Source organism: Procambarus clarkii, chromosome 76, assembly GCF_040958095.1.
Source record: "Procambarus clarkii isolate CNS0578487 chromosome 76, FALCON_Pclarkii_2.0, whole genome shotgun sequence".
NCBI lineage: Eukaryota > Metazoa > Arthropoda > Malacostraca > Decapoda > Cambaridae > Procambarus > Procambarus clarkii.
The window spans coordinates 1,966,436-1,984,607 of NC_091225.1; the positions used below are offsets into that span (position 1 = coordinate 1,966,436).

General features: G+C 42.4%; 1 pseudogene; it reads right to left on the reverse strand.

The window, feature by feature from the left end:
• Positions 1–6,762: 6,762 nt before the first annotated feature.
• Positions 6,763–18,172, reverse strand: part of LOC123771518 (probable glutamate receptor) — a 146,041-nt pseudogene continuing 134,631 nt past the window's right edge.

Sequence of the window (18,172 nt, forward strand, 5' to 3'; positions counted from 1 at the left end):
CATCTGCTCATCATGGGGGGACTTCAATCATGGAAGGATAGACTGGGAAAGCAGAGAACCACATGGAAGTGAGGAAACATGGAGAGCAAAACTGCAAGAGGTGACGACTAGAAACATTTTAAGTCAGCATGTCAAGGGTCCCACCAGAATGAGAGGCAATGATGAACCAGCAAGACTCGACGTAGTATTCACTCTGAACGAATCAGACATAAGGGAAATCAGTCCTGAAGCCCCCCATGGGTATAAGTGATCACAATACTGTTGTTTGAATATCTGGTCGAAGAAGGGTTAATGTACTTAAGGAAGGTACCAGAAAACAACAGGCCGGCATTCCGGAAGGGAAACTATGAGGAGATGAGAAAATTCCTAACTGAAATAGCTTGAGAAACAGAGCTTAACAGAAAGACGGTTCAAGACATGATGGACTACATCACACAGAAGTGTAAAGAGGCAGCAGACAAGTTCGTCCCAGTCCAAAAGGAAAAACAATTAAATGGAGATGAGAAACCCATGGTTTAATCAGAGTTGCAAGCTAGCAAAGCAGCTAAGTAAAAGGGCATGGAGAAACTATAGAAACAACAGAACACTAGAGAGCAGAGAAAGATACAAGAGCGCCAGGAATTAATACGTCAGGGTGAGAAGAGAGGTTGAGAGGCAATATGAAAATGACATAGCGAGCAAGGCAAAGACTCAACCCAAACTGCTGCATAGCCACATCAGGAGGAAAACAACAGTGAAGGAACAGGTAATGAAACTGAGGATAGGGGCAGAAAGATTCATTACAAATGCAAAGGAAGTGTGCGAAGAACTCAATAAGATATTCCAGGAAGTCTTCAACTTAGAGCAAGGAGAAGTCCCAGAGATAAGGGAGGGAACATCAACCCAGACACCACTAAAGGAGTTTGTGATTACCAGTGGGGAGGTGAGGAAGCATCTGCTAGATTTGGACGTGACAAAGGCTATAGGCCCGGATGGAATCTCATCGTGGATTCTAAAGGAAGGAGCAGAAGCTCTGTGCCTACCACTCTCCATGGTGTACAACAAGTCACTGGTAACAGGTGAACTGCCAAAAAGTTGGAAGACGGTCAATGTAGTCCCAGTATACAAGACTGGCAGGAGGCACTGAATTACAGGCCAGTGTCCCTAACTTGCATTCCATGCAAGATGATGGAAAAGGTTGTGCAAAAAAAGCTAGTTGAACATCTGGAGCAAAAGACCTTTGTAACACATCATCAACATGGATTCAGAGATGGCAAATCACGCCTAACAGGATTAATTGAGTTCTACGACCAGGCAACAAAAACCAGGCAAGAGAGAGAGGGCTGGACAGACTGCATATTTCTGGACTGCCAGAAAGATTTTGACACAGAACCACACAAGAGACTAGTGCACTAACTGGAGATGCAGGCAGGAGTGAAAGGCAAGGTACTCCACTGGATAAGAGAGTACCTAAGCAACAGGACACAGCGAGTCACCGTGAGGGGTGAGGTCTCGGAGTGGCGGGAAGTCACCAGTGGAGTCCCACAGGGATCAGTCCTTGTACCTATACTGTTTCTGATATACGTAAATGATCTTCCAGAAGGAACTGACTCGTTCCTCTCGATGTTTGCTGATGACGCAAAAATTATGAGGAGGTTCAGGACAGAGGAGGATAGTATGAGGCTACAAGATGACATAGACAAACTGAAGGAATGGTCCGACAAATCGCTACTAAAGGTCAACCCAAGTAAATGTAAGGTAATGAAAGTAGGAGGAGGAACTAGGAGGCCAGTCTCTGGATACCAAATGGGAGATGACGTCCTTCACGAAACGGACAGAGAGAAAGATCTGGGAGTTGATATTACGCCAAACCTGTTTCCTGAAGCCCACATCAAAAGAATATCATCAGCGGCCTATGCGAGGCTGGCTAACATCAGAACTGCTTTCAGAAACATGTGTAAGGAATCCTTCAGAACCTTGTATACCACATATGTAAGGCCAATCCTGGAGTATGCAGCCCCAGCATGGAGTCCGTATCTAGTCAAATCACAAGACGAAGCTGGAAAAAGTTCAGATGTATGCCACTAGGCTAGTCGCAGAACTAAGAGGCATGAGTTATAAGGACAGACTACGTGAACTGCACCTCACGTCGCTGGAAGGCAGAAGAGCTAGGGGAGACATGATCACCACATACAAAATTCTCGGGGGAATTGACAGGGTGGACAAGGATTGATTATTAAACACGGGTGGCACACGAACAAGGGGACACAGAGGGAAGCTGAGTACCCAAATGAGCCACAGAGACATTAGAAAGAACTTTTTTCTTTCGAAATGGAATGCACTTTGAAGTGATGTGGTGGAGGCAGACTCTATACACAGTTTTAAATGTAGATATGACAGAGCCCAGTAGGCTCAGGAATCTGTACATCAGTTGGTTGACAGTTGAGAGGCGGGACCAAAAAGCCAGAGCTCAACCCCCACAAGCACAATTAGGTGAGTACAATTAGGTGAATACACACGCATACAGGAGCAGCCCGTAACAGCTATCTACCTCCCAGGTACCTATTTACTGCTAGGTAACAGGGGCATCGGTGTGAAAGAAACTCTGCCCATTTGTTTAAAAAATTATGTCTAATGTCTCTGTGGCTCATGTAGCTACTAATTTTCCACCTGTGTCCCATTATTCATGTACCACCCATACTAAACAGTTTGTCTTTATCTAATGTTAATTTCTCTGGGTACTTTGTAGGTGGTAATCATGTCACCTCTACCAAGACAGACATGATTGACATGACAAAGACAGCAGAAGGCTGTCTTTTAACCCCCCCTTGTCATGAATATGGAAATTGGGAATAAATATACCTTAATAGAAAAAACGGACTTATTCAGGGGAGATGAAGATTGACTGACATCATTGACCATTAGCGATGTCTGTACAGGGTCACCGAGGTAACAAAACAGAAGTGCGAAATGGCAAGGAGTAGGAGGGTATTCCTATTTAGGAAAATAGCATATGTTTGAACGGAGAGATTGATAACTAATATGAAAATATGTAAACACCCCATGGACCAATGATCGGCAGGGGGAAAAAAATTGAAAACACCCCTGCGCCAATGATCGGCAGGGGGGAAAAATTTAGAACATCCCTGCGACTGGCAATCGGGGAAAAATGCACAAAACCCCTGCACCAATGACCAGCAAGAGAAAAAGCAAAATTGGCTGTCATTGGGGCCATTTCGACTACTAGTAGTAGGATAGGACTCAAATCGAAGCCGTTTTGCTTTTTCCAATGGCCGCGATTTGAGTCGTGATTTTTTTCAGTGGATTTAAAATGCAGCGATTTGAGTCGTGATTTTTTTCCGTGGATGACAAGTGTCGATCATTGAGTCGTGATTTTTTTCCGTGAAACAGTGATAGACCGTCTACGTGTCGTGATCTATTTTTTTATGGGAGTGCAAAGGTTCCCTCCTAGGCCCCAGTCATTTTGCTCAAGGGGATTAAATGGCCGCCTCTAGTCATCCCAAAATTTTGTTAGCTCAGTGACCCAGCACAGACATTGGTAAGGATTATGGTTAAGTAGGAAGGTTAAGTGGGAAGGTGGGTTTGGGTAAATATACAAAAAGGAGAAACAAAACTATATCTGTAAGGTTAGGTTAAGGATAATATATTTAACAAAATATGTCCAACAGAATAAATTACGTCTGAAAGGTTAGGTTAGCGGTGGCGAATAAGAACAAAATATATAAAACCTAATAAATACACTAAAATCAAAAGAGGTTAGGTTAAAGGGGGAAAAGTACGAGAGAATATAAGCTAAGTAAAGGTTAGGTGGGGGAGGTTAGGAAGGTATGGGTAGATAAGTTACGATATGTTATGTTAGGTTTGGTTAAGTTAGGTTAGTTAAGTTAGGTAATTCACGTTAGTTAAGTTAGGTAATTCACGTTACGTTAGGTTAGGTTAAGTTAGCTTAGGTTAGGTAGGTTAGGTAATAAGTTAGGATAAGTTACGATATGTTATGTTAGGTTTGGTTAAGTTAGGTTAGTTAAGTTAGGTAATTCACGTTAGTTAAGTTAGGTAATTCACGTTACGTTAGGTTAGGTTAAGTTAGCTTAGGTTAAGGTAGGTTAGGTTAGTTAAGTTAGGATAGGTTAGGTTAAGTTAGGTTAGATAGGTTAGGTTAGGTTAGTGAAGTTAGGATAGGTTAGGTTATGCAAATTAAGTTAGGTTAGTTTAAGTTAGATTAGGTTAGGTTGGGTTGGGTTAGGTAAGTTATGTTAGGATAGGTTAGGTTAGGTAATTTACATAAAGTTAGGATAAATTAAGTTAGGTTAGGTTAGGTAATTTATGTTAAGTTAGGATAGGTTAAGTTAAGTTGGGTTTAGTTAAATTAAGATAGGAGAGGTTAGGTTATGCAAGCAAAATTAGGTTAGGTTAAGTTAGGCAAAGTTAGGTTAGGTTAGGTTATGCAAGTTAGGTTAGGTTAGGGTAAGTTAGGTTATGTTGGGTTAGGTTAATGTAAATTATCTAACCTAACCCAACATAACCTAACTTACCCTAACCTAACCTAACTTGCATAACCTAACCTATCCTAACTTAACGTATCATACCTATCCTAACCTAACCTAACTTAATCTATCCTAACCCAATGTACATTACCTAACTTAACCTAACCTAAGCTAACTTAACCTAACTTAACTTGCATAACCTAACCTATCCTAACCGAACCTAACTTTGCCTAACTTAACCTAACCTAATTTAGCTTGCATAACCTAACCTCTCCTATCCTAATTTAACTTAACCGAACTTAACCTAACCTATCCTAACTTAACGTAAATTACCTAACCTAACCTAACATAACCTAACTTAACCTATCCTAACTTAATGTAAATGACCTAACCTAACCTATCTTAACATAACTTACCCAACCTAAGCTAATCTAACTTAACCTAACCTAACTTAACCTAACCTATCCTAACTTGCATAACCTAACTTATCTCAACTTCTATAACCTAATCAATCCTAACTTGCATAACCTAACCTATCCTAACTTAATGTATCTTACCTATCCTAACCTAACTTAACCTATCCTAACTTAACGAACATTACCTACCTTAACCTAACCTAACTTGCATAACCTAACCTAACTTGCATAACCTAACCTATCCTAACTTAATGTAAATTACCTAAGTTAGGATAGGTTAGGTTAAGTTAGATTAGGTTAGTTAAGTTAGGATAGGAGAGGTTAGGTTTGCAAGTTAGGTTAGGTTAAGGTAGGTATTGTACGTTAAGTTAGGATAGGTTAAGTTAGGTTAGGTTAGGATAGGTAAGATACGTTAAGTTAGGATAGGTTAGGTTATGCAAGTTTGGATAGGTTAGGTTATGCAAGTTAGGATAAGTTAGGTTATGCAAGTTAGGATAGGTTAGGTTAAGTTAGGTTAGGTTAAGTTAGATTAGGTTGGGTTGGGTTAAGGTTGGTTGGGTTGGGTTAGGATGGGTTAGGTTATGGAAGTTAAGTTAGGTTAGGTTTAGTTAGGTTAGGTTAAGTTAGGTTAGGTTAAGTTAGATTAGGTTGGGATGGGTTAAGGTTGGTTGGGGTTGGGTTAGGATGGGTTAGGTTATGGAAGTTAAGTTAGGTTAGGATTAGTTAGGTAGGTTAAGTTAGGTTAGGTTAAGTTAGATTAGGGTTGGGATGGGTTAAGGTTGGTTGGGTTGGGTTAGGATGGGTTAGGTTATGGAAGTTAAGTTAGGTTAGGTTTAGTTAGGTTAGGTTAAGTTAGGTTAGGTTAAGTTAGACCTAACGTATATAACAATACATAAAAGTCTTTGGAGGGGGAATTATTGCTAAGGCAATCTATTCGCACGATTTATTATGCGTCAGATTTCATTAGGTTTTGCCCCACTAGAATCGTAAACAACATAATCTATCGAGTACGATGTGCAGTAGGCCAAGGTGGCGTCAATAATGGGGTGCTTTAAATTTCTTTAAATCATCGAAATTGTAACACAATGGTCGAAAGTGTCATAATTGCTGTGCTTCAAATGGGAGGACAGGTTGCTCTCGTCCCTATCAATACCTTTGTTAGTAATTTAGGCATTTATTTTTGGTCAACAACGTGGTTGTGTTAAATAAACTTTTGATAAGAAATCCCCACTAATAGTTTAAATTCAGGTGTTTTATTAAATAAAGTTAATACAATTGAGTGGAAATTTTATTTACATAAAAAGATGTGATAATGTAACATGCAGAAAATTAGTAAACTCTGGTGTTAGTTAATGTTCCCATATATTTACCATATAAATGAACCAGTGATATACAGTAGTCTTCCCAATTATACTACGATAACTATTTTCTTTTCATTGAGGTCAGTGCATATTTGCTGATGTGAAGATCACAGTCTTCCTCTGTCTTCGCGGTTCCCAATCCCACTCTCCTGCACGACAGTCTTGCTCTTTCCTTGGCACACAGCCTTCCTTTGTCATAATCATCCTCCGTTTAAGGAATTACAATCTTCGGGTGTTGTCACATTTCACGGGCCTCGAGCCAGAAAATTTCAGCCCCCAACACTAGGAGACTCAGGGTGCTCCCGCCACTACCACCACCAACATTCCCTGAAATATATTATTTAACAAGTAAACAACTAAGAAACACGCTGAACACCTTGTCTCAAAATATAGTTTGAAGCTATTGCTAATGAATTTCACATAAATATATATACAATATTTCTGATCCAATTGTATCCAATTATGGTTTCGTTATAGTGAAGCAGTGTTGCCAGAAACGTTCTACGTTACCCAAAGGTTCGTAAGACTGAGGGACGACTGGATGGTATATTTCTGAGGGGTCGAAGACACAATGTCGAGTTGGGAACGGTTGTCTTAAACCAACGGTCAAATAACCCGAACTCTACCAGGGCCATCATCCTGTGCAGGTGGAGCCGGAGTGAATTGTACAAGAAACTTAACATAACACCAACTGTTAACCCAATTACAAAATTATCTCAATACCAACTATGTACTCACCGAGTTTACCTAGTTGTGCTTGCGGGATTGACGTTTGTCTCTTTGGTCCAGTCTCAACCGTCAATCAACTGGTAAACAAATTCCTGAGCCTACTGGGCTCTATCATATTACATTTGAAACTGTGTATGGAGTCAGCCTCCACCACATCACTTCCTAGTGCATTCCATTTATTAACTACTCTGACACCTGAAAAATTCTTTCTAACGTCTCTGTGGCTCATCTGGGTACTAAGTTTCCACCTTCGTCCCCTTGTTCGTGGTCCACCCGTGCTGATGAGATTGTCTTTGTCCACCCTATCAATTTCCTTGAGAATTTTGTAGGTGGTTACCATGTCTTCCCTTACTCTTCTGTTTTCCAGGGCGTGAGGTTCAGCTCCTTTAGCTTTTCCTCGTAGTTCATACCTCTCAGTTCCGGGACGAGTCTGGTGGCATACCGCTGAATCTTCTCTAACTTTGTCTTGTATTTAACTAGGTATGAACTCCAGGCTGGAGCGGCATACTCCAGGATTGGTCTGACATAAGAGGTATACAGGGTCCTGATCGATTCCTTACACAAGTTTCAAAAGGCAGTTTTTATGCTGGCCAACCTAGCATATGCCGCTGATGATATCCTTTTGATGTGGGCCTCTGGGGACAAGTTCGGTGTGATATCAACCCCTAGATTTTCCCATCTATTTAACTCTTCAGGATTTCACTTCCCAGATGGTACCTTGTGTTCAGCCTTCTGCTCCCTTCGCCTAATTTCATTACTTTACACTTTCCTGAGTTGAACTTTAGCAGCCATTTTCTAGACCATTCCCCCAGTTTGTTCAGGTCATCTTGTAGTCTCTGTCTATGTTCATCTGTCTTGATTCTTCTCATAATATTTGCATCATCAGCAAATATTGGGAGGAATGAGTCTATACCCTCCAGGAGATCGTTTACATATATTAGGAACAGGATGGGTCCAAGTATTGAGCCCTGTGGGACTCCGCTGGTAACATCTCGCCACTCCGATGTCTTCCCCCTCAGAGTTACTCGCTGTTTCCTGTTGCTTAAATACTCCTTTATCCACTGAGCACCTTCCCTTGTACACCTGAATTTGCTACAACTTTTTTAACAGCCTTTTATAATGTACTGTGTCAAAGGCTTTCTGGCAGTCCAAGAAAATGCAAGTCTGCCCACCCTTCTCTTTCTGGCCTAAATTGTGTTGTCTGGTCATAGAATTCTATTAACCTGTGAGGCACGATTTACCCTATCTGAACCCATGTTGGAGGTGTGTTACAAGATTATTTCCCTCCAGATGCTATACGAGCCTTTTCCTCACAATATTCTGCATCATCTTGCATGGTATACAAGTTAGGGAAATTGGCCTGTAGTTCAATGCCTCTTGCCTGTCACCCTTCTTGTATATTGGAACTACGTTAGCTGTCTTCCAGTTTTCCAGTAGGTCTCCTGTTTTCAGTGACCTGTTATACACCGTAGATAGTGGCACACTTAGTACTTCTGCACCTTCCTTTAGTATCCACGGTGAGATTCTGTCAGGCCCAACAGCCTTTGTCACATTCAGCTCCAACAGATTCCCTTTGACCTTATCACTGGTGACATTGAAATCCGTCAAGGTTGCTTGTTTGCCGCCTCCTCATTTAGTACAGGGGCTTCTCCTTGTTCTTTTGTGAAGACCTGGAATCTCTTTTGAATTCTTCACACACCTCCTTATTATTTTCTGTGTATCTGTTCTCCCCTTTCTCAGTTTCATCACTTGTTCCTTCACTGCTGTTTTCCTCCTGATGTGGCTGTGGAGCAGTTTTTGTTGGGTCTTGGCTTTACTCGCGATGTCATTTTCATACTGTCTCTCTGCTTCCTTCCTCACTCTGAGGTACTCATTTCTGGCGCTCTGGTATCTTTCCCTGCTCTCTGGTGTTCTGTTATTTCTGTAGTTTCTCCTTGTTATTTTATTCAGTTGCTTCTCTACCTTACATTCCTGGTTGAACCATGGATTCTTCTGTTGCTTTTCGTTTTTCTCCTTTTGGACGGGGATAAACCTGTCTGCAGCTTCCTGGCACTTCTGGGTGATATAATCCATCATGTCCTGCACATTCTTGTCTCTAAGTTCTGTTTCCCATGGTATTCCCCTGAGGAAGTTCCTTATCTCGTTATATTTTCCTCTTCGGTAATTTATTGTTTCCCTCTGATCCCATCCTTGGATAGGTTATCCCTACCTCCACCAAGTACTCAAAAATCAGAACACTGTGGTCACTCATTTCTATGGGGACTTCAACTTCGACTTCCGTTATTTCTGACTCATTTAGGGTGAATATCAAGTCGAGTCTAGCTGGTTCATCATTGCCTCTCACTCTTGTGGGTTCCTTGACATGCTGGCTCAGAAAGTTCCTTGTTGTCACTTCCAAGAGTTTAGCTCTCCACGTATCTGCACCACCATGTGGGTCCCCGTTCTCCCAGTCTATCTTTCCATGGTTGAAATCGCCCATGATTTTGAGCCATTCCTGCAGGCAACTGAGGCTGCTCTCTTTATTATATTGTTGGTTGCCATGTTGTTCCTATCAAACTCCTGTCATTTAGGGGAGGGTTGTAAATGACTGTTACTATTATCTTTTGTCCACCCATTGTTATAGTTCCTGTTATGTAATCTCTGAACCCGTCACAGCCAGGAATTTACATCTCATAAAAACTCCAGTCCTTCCTTATCAACAGGGCCACTCCTCCACCTCCTTCCCCTTCCTTCTCTTTCCTTACTGTATAGTAGTCCTTCGGAACACTGCGTCTGTTATGACCCCTGACAATTTGTTTCCGTGAGTCCTATTACATCTGTGGTTTCTTCTTGGGCCCTTTCTGCCAGTTCACTTGCTTTATTGGTAATCTCATCGATGTTTGAGTACATTATCTTGAAGGTCACTGTCCTAAATCCATTTCACCCTCTCTCCCCACATGTATAGGAAGATGTTCCATGGGCATTGCTACTTGGATAGGCTCATCCTCCTGAGAGGTAGTTGCCAGGAGTTCAGTGGGAGGTGGAGTGGGGGATGGAGGGCTTAGATCTACCCAGGCTTGCTTGGGACATGAAGTAGTTCTGTGGGTGAGGGGACAGTGAGTGCTTGAGGTTGTGGGGGGCAGGGATTGCTTGGGAACCGGGCACGCCCTCCTGTGGTGTACTTAACAGCGGGTTCGGGCGTGTACACACACATACCCCCTCATACTTGGGGGGAGGTATGTGTGTATGTGTACTTACTTAATTGTACTCACCTAATTGTGCTTGCTGGGTTGAGATCTGGCTCTTTGGTCTCGCCTCTCAACTGTCAATCAACTAATGTACAGGTTCCTGAGCCTACTGGGTTCTGTCATATCTACAATTGAAGCTGTGTCTGGAGTCAGCCTTGACCACATCACTTCCTAATGCTTCCCATTTGTCTACTACTCTGAAAAAATCTTTCTAACGCTTTTATGGCTCATTTGGGCACTCAATTTCCACCTGTGTCCCCTAGTGTATGTGCCCCTTGTGCTAAATAGCCTGTCTTTATCTACCCTATCAATTCCACTGAGAATCTTGTATGTGGTGATCATGTCCCCTCTAACTCTTCTGTCTCCCAGTGATGTGAGGTTTAATTCCCGTAGTCTCTCCTCGTAGCTCATACCCCTCAGTTCGGGTACTAGTTTGGTGGCAAACCTTTGAACCTTTTCCAATTTAGTATTATGCTTGACTTTAGTTTACACACAGACAACTGTAACCTGAAAACACTAACAGAGTTTTATTTATGCTAACAGCTTGTCTTATATATTCGCATTTGGGTGAGGTGATATGTTGCAACGATTTTGGATGAGGTGAACAAACTTTTGACCAACACAAGACAGAACACGGAACATTGGGTATTAATTGGATAAATGAGAGGGAAGAATGGAAGTAATTGCAAAGGGCCTATTGGCCCATACTTCCTCTTGGTGCTTCTATATTGGTACGAAGTCTTTAAATGGGTAGAACATAGTTGTGTATTAATTGGCTGTTGATTGCTGGTGTTGACTTTTTGATGTGTAGTACCTCGCAGATATCAAGCCGCCTGCTATCCTGTATGTATCGATGATTTCTGTGTTGTTTGTTAAGAAATTCTCTGGTGATGGTCTGGTTGTGAGAGGAGATTATATGTTCCTTGATGGAGCCCTGTTGCTTATGCATTGTTAATTGCCTGGAAAGAGATGTTGTCTTGCCTGTATACTGAGTTCTTTGGGGGTTACAGTCCCCAATGGGTTTTGAAGGCATAGACGACGTTGGTCTCCTTTAAGGCGTTCTGCTTTGTGTCTGGAGAATTTTCATGAGTAGAGTGGCCGTTTTTTGGGTTTTATAGTAAATCGTCAATTGTATCTTCTGATTTTTGTCTGTGGGGATAACGTTAGTTGACTCTTCAGAGGTTGCATGGCATTTCACTTTCCTTCTTATGATGTCTTCAACGAAACCATTGGAGAAGCCGGTTGTTGACTGAGACCTGCCTTACCCTACAGAGTTCGTCATCGACTTGCTTCCATCCTGAGCTGTGACTGAGAGCACGGTCGACGTAAGTGTTGACAACACTCCTCTTGTACCTGTCTGGGCAGTCACTGTTGGCATTGAGGCACATTCCTAAGTTTGTTTCCTTAGTGTAGACTGCAGTGTGGAAACCTCCACTCCTTTTCCACGACTATTACATCTAGAAAGGGCAGCTTCCCATCCTTCTCCATCTCGTAAGTGAAACTCAACACAGAATTCCGCTCGAATGCCTCCTTCAGCTCCTGCAGACGTCTGACATCAGTACCTGTGTAAAAATGTCATCAACATACCTGCAGTATATGCCAGGTTTCAAGTTCATGTCAACTAAGTCCTTCTGTTCGATGGTACCCATGTAGAAGTTCGCAAACAGGACACCTAGGAGAGAACCCATGGCGACCCCATCTACATGCTTATACATGTGTCCATCCGGGCTCAAGAAGGGTGCCTCTTTAGTTCAAGCTTGGAGTAGTTTCCTTAGAATGTTTTCTGGTATGTCAAGAAGAGTACAGGCTGGATCACGATACACTCTGTCCGCTATCATCCCGATTGTTTCATCCACAGGTACGTTGGTAAACAATGATTCTACGTCCAACGAGGCTCTTATCCCTGTGGCCCGTGTTCCCTGCAGTAAGTCAACAAATTCCTTTGGAGACTTCAGGCTGAAGGCGCAAGGAACATAAGGAGTCAGCAAGCCGTAGAGTCGCTTCGCCAGTCTGTACGTGGGTGTGGGTATCTGGCTGATGATTGGCCGAAGTGGGTTTCCAGGCTTATGTGTCTTGACATTTCTATACGCATACCCAGGTTTGTATTCCCCTATAATCTTTAGCAGATGAAATCCCGATTTCTTGGCGTTCACAGTTTCGATCAATCTGTTTACCTTTATTTTCAATTCGGCTGTAGTGTCCTTCGTTACCCTTTGGAATTTAGTTTGGTCAGAGAGTATGAGGTTCATTTTCACCAGATATTCGTCTTTTTTAAGAATGACGTATATTGGCGACCTGTCACCTCTCCTGCCGACTATCTCCTTGTTGTCATGAAGGCTCCTAGCTGCCGCTTTGAGCTCGGGGGACAGTATGGTGCTTCTATAGTTGCCTCGATTCTTTCCTCTTTCTGCAATAAGTTCTACTTGCACGGTGTCTTTGGTGGTGACCTTCTTTTGTGTCTCGAGGTCGAATATGTCGTCCAACAGGATCTCCAACTCCATTTTCCGGGCCATCTCACTTGATCTGGACATAACGTGACAGTTTATACCCAGGTTTAGGAGAGTGACTTGGTCCTCAGTGAGGTTGATTCCAGCAAGGTTCAGTAAGCCATCTCTTGGTCGTGGAATCGCCGTAGGTCCTCCATATAATGTTGTTAGTTTCTTGATTATCCTGGTAATCCGGCCTGTACTCCTCTTGACATACCAGACGACATTCTAAGGAAACTACTCCTAGCTTGTACTAAAGAGGCACCCTTCTTAAGCTCTGATGCGCACATGTATAAGCAAGTAGATGGGGTCGCCATGGGTTCTCCCCTAGGTGTCCTGTTTCCGAACTTCTACATGGGTACCATCGAACAGAAGGTCTTAGTTGACATGAAGTTGAAACCTGGCATATACTGCAGGTAAGTTGACGACATTTTTACACAGGTACCTGATGTCAGACGTCTGCAGGAGCTGAAGGAGGCATTCGAGCGGAATTCTGTGTTGAGTTTCACTTACGAGATGGAGAAGGATGGGAAGCTGCCCTTTCTAGATGTAATAGTTATGGAAAGGAGTGGAGGTTTCCACACTGCAGTCTACACTAAGGAAACAAACTTAGGTATGTGCCTCAATGCCAACAGTGACTGCCCAGACAGGTACAAGAGGAGTGTTGTTAACGCTTACGTCGACCGTGCTATCAGCCACAGCTTAGGATGGAAGCAAGTCGATGACGAACTCTGTAGGGTAAGGCAGGTCCTAGTCAACAACGGTTTCTTCAAAAGGTTAGTTGAAGACATCATGTAAAGAATGGTGAAACGCCATGCAACCTCTGAAGTCAACTAACACAACACCTGTACCACCTATAAGACTATTTTACAGGAACTTCTTTTCCACTGCTCATAAAACGGAGGAAAGGGTCCTGAAAGATATTGTTAATAGGAACGTTAACCCTACAGACAAAAATCAGAAGATACAATTGACGATTTGCTATAAAACCAAAAAAACGGCCAACCTACTCATGCAAAACTCTCCAGACACTAAGCAGAACGCCTTAAAGGAGACCAACGTCGTCTATGCCTTCAAATGCCCACTTGGAGACTGTTAGCCCCAAAAAACTAAGTATATAGGCAAGACAACAACATCTCTTTTCAGGCGATTAACAATGCATAAGCAACAGGGCTCCATCAAGGACCTGCCTTACCCTACAGAGGGTAAGTCTTAACAGAGACTTTGCAGAGAAGTCTTAACAAACAAAACAGAAATCATCGATAGATACAGCGATAGCAGGCGGCTTGACATCTGCGAGATACTACACATCAAAAAGTCAACACCAGCAATCAACAGCCAATTAATGCACAACTATATTCTACCCACTTCAAGACTCCGTACCAATATAGAAGCACCAAGAGGAAGTATGGGCTAATAGGCCCTTTGCAATTACTTCCATTCTTCCCTCTCATTTATTCAATTAATACCCAATGTTCCGTGTTCTGTCTTGTGTTGAACAAAAGTATGTTCACCTCATCCAAAACTGTTGCAACATATCACCTCACCTAAATGCGAGTATATAAGACAAGTTGTTTAAGTGTTAGCATAAGTAAAACTCTGTCAAGTGTTTTCAGGTTACAGTTGTGTGTGTGTAAACTAGTCTTTGAAAATGTAATAAGTTATTACGAAATGCGTTCAAGCGACGCGTCAGACTAGAAATAAAAACGAATTTTGGAGAATTGATTTTTCAATTACCATCGACAGTAAACAGACTTATAAGAAATATTTAGAAAATTCATGTTAGAATTATTAATCTTACTTTTTCGGTCATATTTAACACATATGTTTACAAGAAAGACTGCTACCAAATTATACTACCGTTATGCTTGACTAGATATGGACAACCTGGCATATGCCGATGAAGATATCCTCTTGATATGAGCTTCAGGGGACAGGTCTGGAATGATATCAACCCCCAGGTCTTTCTCTCTTTCAGACTCTTGAAGTATTTCATCTCCCAAATGATACCTTGTATCTGTTCTCCTGCTCCCTACACCTGTCTTCATTACATTTCATTTGCCTGGGTTAAACTCTAATAACCATGTTCGACCATTCCTGCAGCTTGTCCAGGTCCTCTTGAAGCCTTAAGTTGTCCTCTGTCTTATTCCTTCTCATAATTTTGGCATCGTCAGCAAATATGGAGATGAATGAATCTATACCCTCTGGGAGATCATTTACGTATATCAGACGTGTGTGTGTGTGTGTGTGTACTCACCTATTTGTGCTTGCAGGGGTTGAGCTTTGGCTCTTTGGTCCCGCCTCTCAACAGCTCAATCAACTGGTGTACAGGTTCCAGAGCCTAATGGGCTCTATCATATCTACATTTAAAACTGTGCATTCCATCCGTTAACTACTCTGACACTGAAAAAGTTCCTTCTTACGTCCCTGTGGCTCATGTGGGTACTTAGTTTCCACCTGTGTCCTCTTGTTCGCGTCCCGCCAGTGTTGAATAGTCTTTCCTTGTTTACCCGGTCGATTCCCTTGAGGATTTTATAGGTTGTGATCATGTCCCCCCTTACTCTTCTGTCTTCCAGTGTCGTAAGGTGCATTTACCGCAGCCTTTCCTCATAACTCATGCCTCTTAGTACTGGGACTAGTCTAGTAGCATACCTTTGGACTTTTTCCAGCTTCGTCTTGTGCTTGACAAGGTACGGGCTCAATGCTGGGGCCACATACTCCAGGATTGGTCTTACGTATGAGGTGTACAGGATTCTGAATGATTTCTTACACAGGTTCCTGAACGCTGTTCTGATGTTAGCCAGCCTCGCATATTCCGCAGACGTTATTCTTTTTATGTAGGCTTCAGGAGACAGGTTTGGTGTGATATCAACTCCAAGATCTTTCCCTCTGTCTGTTCCTTTAAGTACTTCATCTCCTATTCTGTATCCTGTGTCTGGCCTCCTATTTCCACTGCCTAGTTTCATTACTTTGCATTTACTCGGGTTGAACTTCAACAGCCATTTGTTGGACCATTCACTCAGTCTGTCTAGGTCATCTTGTAGCCTCCTACTATTATCCTCAGTTTCAATCCTCCTCATAATTTTTACATCATCGGCAAACATTGAGAGAAACGAATCTATACCCTCTGGGAGATCATTTACATATACCAGAAACAGTATAGGTCCAAGGACTGACCCGTGTGGGACTCCACTTGTAACGTCTCGCCAATCTGAGACCTCACCCCTCACACAGACTCATTGTCTCCTGTTGCTTGGGTACTCATTTATCCAGTGGAGTACCTTCCCTTTCACTCCAGCCTGCATCTTCAACTTTCCTCTAGCCTCTTGTGTGGCACTGTATCAAAGGCTTTCTGACAATTCAAAAATATGCAATCTGCCCACCCTTCTCTTTCTTGCCTTATTTTTGTTGCCTGGTCGTAGAATTCAAGTAACCCTGTGAGGCAGGACCTGCCATCCCTGAACCCATGTTGATGCTGTGTTACAAAGTTCCTTCGCTCCAGATGCTCCACTAGCTTTCTTCGCACAATCTTCTCCATCAGCTTGCATGGTATGCAGGTTAGGGACACTGGCCTGTAGTTCAGTGCCTGCTGTCTATCCCCATTCTTGTATATCGGGACTACGTTAGCTGCTTTCCAAATATCTGGTAGTTCCCCGGTTGGCAGTGATTTGTTATACACTATGGAGAGTGGTAGGCACAGTTCTTTTGCTCCTTCTTTTAGTATCCAAGGGGAGATTCCATCTGCGCCTATAGCCTTTGTCACATCCAACTCTAGTAAACACTTCCTTACTTCCCCGCTGGTAATCTCAAACTCTTCCAGTGGTTCCTGGTTAGCTATTCCCTCTTTTATCTCTGGAATTTCTCCTTGCTCTAAGGTGAAAACCTCCTGGAATTTCTAATTCAGTTCCTCACACACTTCCTTGTCGTTTGTAGTGAATCCTTCCGCCCCTATCCTTAATTTCATAACCTGTTCCTTTACTGTTGTTTTTCTCATGATGTGGCTATGTAACAATTTAGGCTGAGTCTTTGCCTTGCTTGCGATGTCATTTTCGTGTTGTCTTTCTGCCTCTCTTCTCATCCTGACATATTCATTCCTGGCATTCTGGTATCTTTCACTGCTCTCCAGTGTCCTGTTATTCCTATAGTTTCTCCATGCCCTTTTACTTTGCTGCTTATCTAGCCTACATCTCTGATTAAACCATGGGTTTCTCATCTTCATTTCTCTGTTTTCCTTTTGGACTGGGACAAACTTGTTTGCTGCGTCCTTGCACTTCTACGTGATGTAATCCATCATATCTTGGGCCGTCTTTCCCCTGAGCTCTGTTTCCCATGCTATATCTGTTAGGAATTTTCTTATCACTTCATAGTTTCCCTTTCGGTATGCTAACCTTTTGGTTTCGGTATCCCTCCTCGAGTTCAATAACCCTTCTTTAATCAGGTACTCAAACACCAGTACACTGTGGTCGCTCATTCCTACTGGGTCCTCAAAACCGATTTCTCTTATCGGAGTCGTTCAGAGTTAAGACTAGGTCGAGTTTCGCTGGTTCGTCATTGCCTCTCATCCTTGTGGGTTCTTCGACATGCTGGGTTAAAATGTTTCTAGTCACCACCTTTAATAGTTTGGTTCTCCACGTATCCTCACCTCCATGCGGTTCCTTGTTCTCCCAGTCAATCCTTCAGTGATTGAAGTCGCTCATGATGAGCAGGTGGGATCTATTTCTACAGGCAGCAGAGGCTGCCCTCTCAATTATAGTGTTAACTGCCATGCTGTTGTTTTCATACTCTTGACTGGGTCTTCTGTCATTTGGTGGAGGGTTATATATTACTGCTCAACCCGTTCTCACACAAGACAGCACATATATGACTTAATGCTTAAAGTCAATATGTTGAATATGAATTAGTAAATATGTGATATATTCCCAGTTACTTTTTTTACCAAGGCCCAAACTCTTCCTCACGTACCAATTTACGTGTCACAGTACCCGTCCGTCAACATAGATAGCAGAATATTCGTGATTGGCTCAATTATAAGGAAAATTGTAGTTTTCAGGTCCCACATGGGTTGTGAAATTTACCTACTATTGTCCATGCTCTTAGAATATTACAGATCAGCTACTTCCTATTGAATGCTCGTAATTTTGTTTTGAGAAATATTAGTTGTTCTTAGTAAATTATAATAAGCACTAAAAATTATTACATAGAATAACAGTCCTTCACAAATCAATATTATATACCATAGTTTGTGCTTTACAAATCTTTAAAGGATGTTTTGTAGGAACGCTAACAGAAAAGGATGTTACGTTGGAATGTCTATGGGGTAAACTACTGCAAACAGGACGGTATTGTGTCTACTATACCAACTATAGCTAGGATGGGTATATTGTCACCTACCGCCTGTTAGGTGGGAAAGGGGTCCAATACCACCCACAGGATGGGTATGAGGGTCACATCCACCCACAGGATGAGTAT